Source organism: Babylonia areolata, chromosome 21, assembly GCF_041734735.1.
Source record: "Babylonia areolata isolate BAREFJ2019XMU chromosome 21, ASM4173473v1, whole genome shotgun sequence".
NCBI lineage: Eukaryota > Metazoa > Mollusca > Gastropoda > Neogastropoda > Buccinidae > Babylonia > Babylonia areolata.
The window spans coordinates 33,662,659-33,672,658 of record NC_134896.1 but is presented as its reverse complement, the minus strand read 5'-3'; the positions used below and the strand labels follow the sequence as shown (position 1 = coordinate 33,672,658).

At 42.3% G+C, this 10,000-nt stretch overlaps 2 protein-coding genes across 2 annotated transcripts in view; both read right to left on the bottom strand.

Moving 5' to 3' along the window:
• LOC143295883 (uncharacterized) overlaps positions 1-1,315 on the bottom strand; it is a 113,368-nt gene extending 112,053 nt beyond the window's left edge. Inside the window, exon 1 of the mRNA XM_076607555.1 lies at positions 1,188-1,315. The gene's annotated coding sequence lies outside the window, so the exon portion shown is untranslated. The remainder of the gene's footprint in view (positions 1-1,187) is intronic.
• The window catches only part of LOC143296227 (tubulin-specific chaperone C-like), a 282,909-nt gene that overhangs the window by 117,176 nt on the left and 155,733 nt on the right, over positions 1-10,000 (bottom strand). The gene's annotated exons all lie outside the window — the stretch shown is intronic.

Genomic DNA, 10,000 nt, shown 5'->3' with positions numbered 1-10,000 from the left:
CACGATTACTTTATTGAGTTCAGTTAAATAGGCGTGTTGTTATTTATCTGCTGTGTACTACTTAGTTAAGTGTATACTGCATGACAACGTATGATATTTGTCTTGCTTATTTTCTTCTCACATATGTTTTTGTCTGACGCCCTTTCATGAGGGGCAATGGCCTATATGAATAAACCATTCATTCTCTCTCTCTCTCTCTCTCTCTCTCTCTCTCTCTCTCTCCTTTTTTTTCTGTTGATAAAAAAAACAGAACTTCAGCCATTCATGATATCTGAGAGCACACATTACTGAATTATTATGTAACTTATAATGTGTGTATGGGAGTGGGAGGGGGTGGTGACTAATCTTGATGTCATCTTTGTGCTCTTGATGCGATCTGTGTGACTTCTTAAGATATCTATATAAAAATGAATCTCTCTCTCTCTCTCTCTCTCTCTCTCTCTCTCTCTCTCTCTCTCTCTATCTATCTATCTATCTATCTATCTATATTTGTGTGTGTGTGTGTGTGTGCGCGCGCGCGCGCGCGTGTGTGTGTGTGTGTGCGTGTGTGTGTGTGTGTGTGTGTGTGTGTGTGTGTGTGTGCGTGTGTGTGTGTGTGTGTGTGTGCATTTAAAAATAAAGGCTGACAGATGATGATCATGATGATGTTCACAGAATGAGAATGGTGACGATAACAGTGTTGATGAGAACGCTAAAAACCCAAGGTTTTTTTGTGTGTTCATTTTAAGAGAAATATTATTAAACATGTTAGAACGCGAACCGCAAGAGTATCATACACACACACACACCCGCACACCTGCAACATACACACACATACATACACCCACGCACACACAACGCACACTTATACACACACGCACGCAATCACGCACGTATGCGCGCGCACACACACACACACACACACACACACACACGCACATGCACACACACACACACACACACACACACATACAACCACGACCAACACCACCACCACCACCGCCAGCACCACCACCACCATCATCACAGTAACAACAAAAACAACGACGACAACAACAACAACAACAACAACACACACACACACACACACACACACACATACACACACACACATACCACCACCACCACCACTACAACAACAACAACAACAACACAACACACAACAACACACCTCAAAAACGAAAAGAAAAAAAAAAGCATGCACTTACTTGCGGATGAGGACTGCTAACAACAACGACAACAACAATGATAATCCCTGGGTTGGAAAATCCGGGTGGCTGCTGCAAAGCCCAACCACACCCGGCAGGGGGTCGGGTGGCAGGCAGGGTGGCTGGCTCCACCCCAGTGGAGCATCCCGGGCCTTTGCTGACGTGGTCCTCTGACTGTCAGGTCCACTGGAACAGGGCAGTCGCAGCACAGACACACAGGCAGAGGAGGAGGCACAGTCTGGTTGTCTCACAACTGAGGTGACTTTTGTTCTTTTCTTTTTTTTGTTGTTGTTGTTATCTCCAAAAGGGAGTGTGTGTTTTTTTCTTCTCCACGAAGCTATAGGTCAGTCAGCACAGCCAATAATGGTCCCTTGCTGTTGTTGTGATAAAATTTTCGAAGCTTTCTTTGTTTTTGTTTTCTTTGTTTTTTCAAGAAGAAAATAAACTTCTTCTTACATGGTAGCAAGAAGAAGAAGAAACACAAAAAATCTGCGAACAAGTTTTTTTTTTGTTTTGTTTTTTGTTTGGTTGTTTTTGTTTTTGGTTGTTTTTTTTCGCACACTACGAAATACACTTACATGGTAGCAGGAAGAAATACGCAAAAATTTGCGAACTTTTTTTGTTTGTTTTTGTCACACAATGGAATACACTTCTTCATTTTACATGGTAGCAGAAGTAAAACAAACAGCAGCAAAATAGATTTCTTCTCGTTCAGTCGTATAGTAGAATCTAAGCCTTTAGGATTTGTTGTTGTTGTGGTGGTGATGGTGGTGGTCAGTAGAAATATAACACCGTAATAACATCTTTCTTTTCCTAATTGATGTCAGTAGGAATCCCGAAGAGAAATAAAAATAACAATGAACAAATATTTTCGGTTATTGGTTGAAACAGAAAGACAAAACACCCACAATAATAATTATTATAATAATAATTATGTCCACGATCACCGGAATGAATGACGGTGCATTGAACGAATTTCATCCTTTCTAAGTCATCTCTGTGACACGATCCAAAATATGAAACATCGGACAAAAATGTCAGAATGGCTGTACGTGCAAGTTAAAAACAAACACACATCGACAGAATATCTTCTTATTATACATCGCAAATGAAATAAGGCGATCAAGTTGGTTTCTCAGTGTTGCCGGTAGCAAAACTTAAAAAAAAGACTAAGCAACAATGTAAAAAAAAACAACTTATCACTGACGGTGGAGCATACACTGAATAACGATAGAATGTGTATCTGTTTTCAGTGACAATAGTAGATACAACAACAGTTTCTGCGCTTTGTGCTTTTATATCTTAATTTAATTTAATTTTATCTTATTTCTTCATTTATTTGTTTATTTAGAAGCGGCATGCAGCAGGGGTAACTGACTAATCATGAATAAATCTAAGTTTCCGAAAACAAGTAATTAACGCACACCACATAACTGAAATATTTCATACAATAATCATGCTCGTTTATGTATTCATTAATTGACTGGTTGTTATTAAGACATTATAGTTCCATGTTCACTGACATAAGACGCGGAAGATGGGTTTGTGAATGGAAGGGCAGAATTGTTTGAAACCCAAACAATGATTATAATATTTTCCCACCATGCAGGCAACAGACTTCAACAGAATCAAAGAGTTCCTTAATTTGCTTGATTGGTAAAACTCGCACAAAATGCTAAAATAAAACTGGAGTGAAAGTCCAGTAAAAAACAAACAACAAACAAAAACCACTTTACAAAAACGCCATCGAGAATAAGCATATACGAGAGAAAGCATATTCAAGAAAAAGGGAGTTAGAATCACATTCAAATGAACGCGCTGTTCAGCAATTGATTGATGAATATAAACTAAACCCGCAACTGCATGCTTGCGAAACGAAAACGTAAATGAACATCATTTGAAGAAAAAATCAAAAAGGGAACTCAAAATGGCAGGCGAACACACAACTAAGGAAAACGGATTTAGAATTCTGTTCAAATAAACAAAGCTGTTCAGCAAGCAAACTGATAAATAAACCAAACAGAACACCTGCAGCCGGGTTTTGGAGGATTCAGGATCCAAGCCACCATACAGGCGGCAGCGGAGATCGGCAGACCCGTTTAGACATTAGTGATGAAGAAAACTGACAGGATGTTGTGAAACACAACACGGATGACAGACTAACGGTCTCATTCCAAACAATCAATTAACGGTCACCCGAAGAGAAACGACAGAAAATCGTACCTATTAGTTGTGGACTAATTGTCTCCACTATAAATCAAATTCTAGCCCAGATAGTTAGGACAGCAGTTGCCTCCTGTGCTGTTTCATTAGTCACAGTCGGACACGCCAGTCCATTCTGCGCATCTTTCTTTGTCCACTGACTCGCACCGGCGGTCATAGTTGCTGTACATAACGAGTCTAATTTCCGTTTTCCTCGAACGTAACTTGCGCAACACAAAACAATGACAGTCTGTTTTAGTCAACTCCGAGGAGCCTTTAATTTGTCATGCCAAGGGAAAAATTGGCTTTGTTTTGGGAAAGCCGCTAATAGGCCTTAACTTTTTTCTTTTATTCTTTTTTTTTTAATGTGACAATCGTGTTAACGAATACTGAATAACAGGCAGTCGATGCTTTCACTTCGTTCGGATTCGGATGACATAAGTGTGATTAAAAAAAATAATAATGAAAATAACAAACCACCACCACAATAAAAACAAAACAAAACAACTGCCGGTTGTACCTTACCCTGAGGAAAGATGCGAGACCACACTGAATGGTGCACATCTATCACTTGTCAAGTCTTTACACAACCCGTGGATTCAGTGTCGAAACGAAGCCCGGCAAAACAATGGGATATTTCAAAGTCTAAATCCCGCCAAGGTTATATCATACCTTATCACCATGCTTGCCAAGTTAAAAAGATTATCAAAAAAATTAAAATAAAAAAAAGTTCACGAGTTTTTTGATTTTTTCTTTCTTCAAATCTCTTGAGAGAGATGTGACACTGAACAGGACTATCATCAGTGCACAACTGATACAGCACGAGTTATGAATCATGGCACGAAACCAACACATTCAAAAATGTTCATAAATTGATAAATTCCACGACACGACACGAACAACAAATCCAAACTGCATCGAGAAGAACCGCTGACAGCACACTGCAAAACAAAAACAACAAAAAACAACCAAACAAATTAAAACCACCCAACCCCTGGCCAAACTCCTTGGAACAACTCAATGAATTAACTTCCCACGTTGTCGACTGTGACGGAAGACACACAGACACTTCACATTGGCCGTGAAGTGGCGACGGTGGAGAAGAAGAAAAAAAAGATAGAGAAAAAAAACAAAGAAAAGAAACGACAAAAAAGAAAGAAAAAAAAAGAAAAAAGAAAAACCGTCTGCTTCTCTCTCTCTCAAATCAACTCCACACGAGGAGAGGCGCTCACGCAGGGACGATCATCCACACACTGCACAGGCCCTGGTCAGGACAAGTAGCGGCCCTTTCAAGGAAAAACCACTTGACACACACGCGCACACACACACACACACACACACACACACTGCGAACAGGCAGGAGAGAGAGAGAGAGAGAGGAGGAGGGACGGAGCGTAGGGAGGGTGGGGGAGAGGGAAGAAGCAGACAAGAAGAAGAGAAGGGTTGTAAAGAGTTTACATTCAACGACTTGCTCGCGCGGCGACACTACCACTCGATGAGCCACCGGGGATACCACTGTTATGTGGAGTTCAAGTGTATCTCATACAAGTAAGCCAGAAGCTGCAAGACATGGTGAAAGGGGTGTATTAAGTGAATGAGAGAGAGAGATAGACAGGCGAGGAGGGGTGGGGGGTGGGGAGAGGGACAAGAATTGAGAGGGTGGAAGGGGGTTTGGGGGTGGGGGTGGAGGGAGGTGGAGGTGGGAGCTGAGGGAAAGTTGAAGGAAGAAGAAGGCAGGCGGTGAGAGGGCTCATCAAAAAATCTGTCCTAAAAAAAAGAAAATTGATAAATAAAAATAACAAAAGGGCGCCTTGTGCGATCGTCATCATCATTATCATCACGTCAATGAGTCTACCCAATGAGAAGGCGCTACTTCAGATTCACATGTGGAGCGAAGGCCTAGAGGTAACGCGTCCGCCTAGGAAGCGAGAGAATCTGAGTGCGCTGGTTCGACTCACGGCGGCTCAGCCGCCGATAATTTCTCCCCCTCCACTAGACGTTGAGTGGTGGTCTGGACGCTATAGTAATTCGGATGAGACGCACGTAAAAGAACCCACGGCAACAAAGGGGTTGTTCCTGGCGGCAAAATTCTGTAGAAAAAATCCACTTCGATGGGGAAAAAAAATAAAACTGCACGCAGGAAAAAAAAAAAAAAAAAAAGGTGGCGCTGTAGTGTAGCGACGCGCTCTCCCTGGGGAGAGCAGCCCGAATTTCACACATAGAAACCTGTTGTGATAAAAAGAAATACAAATACAGATAGTTTGGAGTGTGCGCGCAAGCCGTCTGGACATGAGCAGTTCGTGTGACTGACTAGCTCTTCTGCCTGGGCGTCGGTCGCTTGTCGGTACCATAGCTCTCGTTTATGATTCTCCTCCTCCTCCTCCTCCTCCTCCTCTTCTTCTTCTTCTTGAAGAGTGTTGAAAAAGACAGTTCCTGAATTTGGGAAGTGTACTTACCATGTCCAGCTGGTGCAATCTTTCTGGCCCTGTGTGGGTTGGCTGGGCTGTAAGCAGTAAAGATCTTCTTCGTTCGTGGGCTGCAACTCCCACGTTCACTCGTGTAAAACGCGAGTGGGCTTTTATGTGTATGACCGTTTTTAACCCGCCATGTAGGCAGCCATACTCCGCTTTCGGGGGTGTGCATGCTGGGTTTGTTCTTGTTTCCATACTAGTAACCAACCGAACGCTGACATGGATTGCAGGATCTTTAACGTACGTATTTGATCTCAGTCTGCTTGCGTATACACACGCCCAACAGAGTGTGGAGGGGGGTAAAGTTGAGAGGATGAGGCATAGCTTGTCCTGATAGTACCAAACTAGGAAATCAGAAGGAAACCACAAAGCTTACAGCCAGTACGAGAAATACTGCACAACGTATCGGGACTCTTAAGAGCGAAACACACATATACACGACAATACAGAGCAAGACACAAACTATCGGTACAATAAGAAGCATGAACAAAAGTTGCTTCCGATAGATCTTGACTGAAATCATAAACAATTTATCAATCAACATTTACCTGTGTGCTGGCTGATCGAATAAGCGCATTGACTTGAAGTTGTGTGCCTTGTGAATGGATGAGAGCCTACCGCACTTTACTTTGTTAACCTTCACTGCCAAGCTCGCATTATGCCAGCGTGGTAAGGACTCCATGTCTCTGAAAGTGACATCATGGTCTTTATCCATGAACTATGCTTTATGTTCGGTTGGCATGTTTAACATCGCGGGGGAATCCCATAATCCCAGTATTTTAGACATGTCTTTCCTGTATTTATACAACAAGGATTTTGACTCTAAATTGCTGCGTAGACGGGCAATAGCCGAGGGTTAAAGCGTTGACTTCAATCTGAGTCCCGGGTTCGAATCCGGTGACGTGCGCCTGGTGGGTAAGGGCAGATTTTTACGATCTCCAGTCAACATATGCAGACCTGCTAGTGCTGAACCTTTCGTTGTATATGCAAGCAGAAACAATACCACGTTAAGATCCTGTATCATGTAGGTTCGTGGGTTAATGGAAACAAAAAAACATACAGATGCAACCGAAAACGAGTATGCTGTCTACATGCGGTGTTTAAAACGGTCTATACCGTAAAAAGTCACTCGTGTGCATATTAATGGAAGTGCAGCCCACGAACGCAACGAAGTAGACAGAAGAACTGGCGTGAAGGGTATCATTAAACATGTTTACGGTCATTGTATTCATTCTGCCTGATAACAGTTAAGACGGGGATTTAGGCACTAGAGTCTACACATATGTTGACCTGGGGGATCGTAAAAATCTCCACCCTTTACCCACCAGGCGCCGTCACCTCCTCTAAACTATGGCTGCGTACTGGTACATACAACCATTATTCTTCAGTAAAAGGTGGTGGTGAAAAGGAACGTTTACATTGCCTTCATACTTTCCACTCACCTCCCTCTACCCCCCCCCCCCACCCTCCATCCCCAACGCAGAGTGTGGGAGGGGGGGGTAACTGTGGAGGATGAGGCATAGCCTTTTGATCCTGAATAAGCTACACAAACTATACGGACAATACAGAAGAAGCACACAAACTATACAGACAATACAGAAGAAGCACACAAACTATACGGACAATACAGAAGAAACACACAAACTATACGGACAATACAGAAGAAGCACACAAACTATACGGACAATACAGAAGACTGAACACAAAGTTGCTTCGACGATCTTTTGACTTGAAATAAATAAACAATTTTATCAAATAACAATTTACCTGTGTGCTGGCTGAATCGGTAGCATAATCAGCATTGACTTGAAGTTGTGTGCCTTGTGAATGGATCGAGAGAGCTACCGCTCTTTACTATTTGTTAACCCTTTCACTGCCAAGCTCGCATTTATGCACAGGCGTGGTAGAGGACCCATGTCACTGAAAGGTGACCATTCATTGGTCTGTTATCCATGAACCTACTGCTCTTTATGTTCGGTGGTAGGCCATAGTTTCTACACATCGCAGGGGGGAATCCCCATCTAAATCCCCAGCTATTCTTAGCCACTGTCTTTTCTGTGTTTATACCACAAGGGAATTTTGTACTCTAAATTGACTGGCGGTGAGACGGGCGCAATAGCCGAGTGGTTAAAGCGTTGGACTGTCAATCTGAGGGTCCCGGGTTCGAATCACGGTGACGGCGCCTGGTGGGTAAAGGGTGGAGATTTTTACGATCTCCCAGGTCAACATATGTGCAGACCTGCTAGTGGCTGAACCTCCTTCGTGTGTATATGCAAGCAGAAGATCAAATACGCACGTTAAAGATCCTGTAATCCATGTCAGCGTTCGGTGGGTTATGGAAACAAGAACATACCCAGCATGCACACCCCCGAAAACGGAGTATGGCTGCCTACATGGCGGGTTAAAAACGGTCATACACGTAAAAGCTCACTCGTGTGCATACGAGTGAACGTGGGAGTTGCAGCCCACGAACGCAGAAGAAGAAGAAGAAGACTGGCGGTGAAAGGGTTAATCATTAAATCATTGTTCTCCTGGTCTCATTGTCTATTCATTTCTGACCATGATAACAGTTATAGACGGGGATAGGAGCACGTACGGAGGAGAAAATCTAGTGCTGTACAGGTTGTTGGTGCCTGGTTGTTTTCACTGTGTCACGGTGTGTAACTGATTTAACTCTTTCCATACGAACGGCGAAAGAGACGACGTTAACAGCGTTTCTCCCCAATTACCACCATCAAATTATTACAAGCGGAAGGCTCTTACACTGAAGAGGTGAATGTTGACAAAGAATACCACAATTCTGACGACGGAAGCTAAAGGTTGGGTCATTCAGACAGCCACTGGACATCCGAGGGGTCTGTGTAGAGGAGAAGAGAGGACTGGCCGTACTGAGTGAGTTAACCATGCAAACGACGCAGCAGCCGGGGTGTGTCAGTGTTCCTCGGTTGCTCCTGATCTGTCTATGTCAGTCGACTTCAATGAGATATTTTAATGGAAAGGAATTGTCAGGATTTCTCTATTAAATGGCTACCTTATTCAGATTTAGTGATGGAACATGAATTCTAATCTTTTATATAGAGTCAGAGGTATTTCCACAGGTGTGGAAACATTATATTGACCGATCTTGTATTGACTGGTTTTTGTTGTGACTCGTATGTTCCCTGTGATCCATGAGATTTGACTGTTAATGTGTGCTGTGAGCTGAGATTGGAAATGTCATGTTCTGGGATGTCTGCTTTGTTTGTTGTTGGGTTTGTTTGTTTTTTGGTTTGTGTGTGTGTGTGTGTGGGTGTGGGGGGGTTATTGTTGTTTGTGTATGTGTTTGTTGTTGGTTTGTTTTCTCTATTCTTCATCCATTCTTTCTTGTTTGTTCGTCAGTTATTTGTTCACTAAAAAAACACCCTTGCAAACTGTCACCATATTATACATGTGTGTGTATATTATATGTGTATATATATATATATATATATATATATGTGTGTGTGTGTGTGTGTGTGTGTATGTGTGTGTGTGTGTGTGTGTGTGTATGCGTACTATATATATATATATATATATATATATATATATATATATATATATATATATATGTACTACCTCTATTCCTAAAGGTGGTGTGAATTGCAATTTTGCTTTATTGATGTGGAATTTCATGTGAAATTGTGATGGAGACAATGTTGAAAAGAAAATATAACCTTCTATGCAAGGGGAAAAAATAAATAAATAATAAAATAAATGAGATATTTTCCCCACATTGTCTTCCCCTGTTCACCGTGTGGTGGCGCTGTAGGAAAATGACTCTTAGTTCAACACAACAGGCACTAAGCAATCTCGACTCGAATTTTTTTAGTTCAGTCGACTTCCTCTTGAATGAACATGAAGAAATTCGGTGATCTGACGTTCAGCAAGCTTCGCGCAGAGAACGATCGAGGCGCGAAACTTGACGCGCAATCTTGACGGCCGCAAACCGGATCTCGTTGAGACGTAATTGACTTTCGTTTTTTTTGTTTCGGTGTTGGTTGGTTTGTTTTTTTTATTAACCCTTTCACTGCCAAACTCGCATTTATGCAGCAGCTAGGTAGAGGACCCATATCACTGAAGGGTGACCAGATCATGGGTCTGTTATCGATGAACCTACTGTTC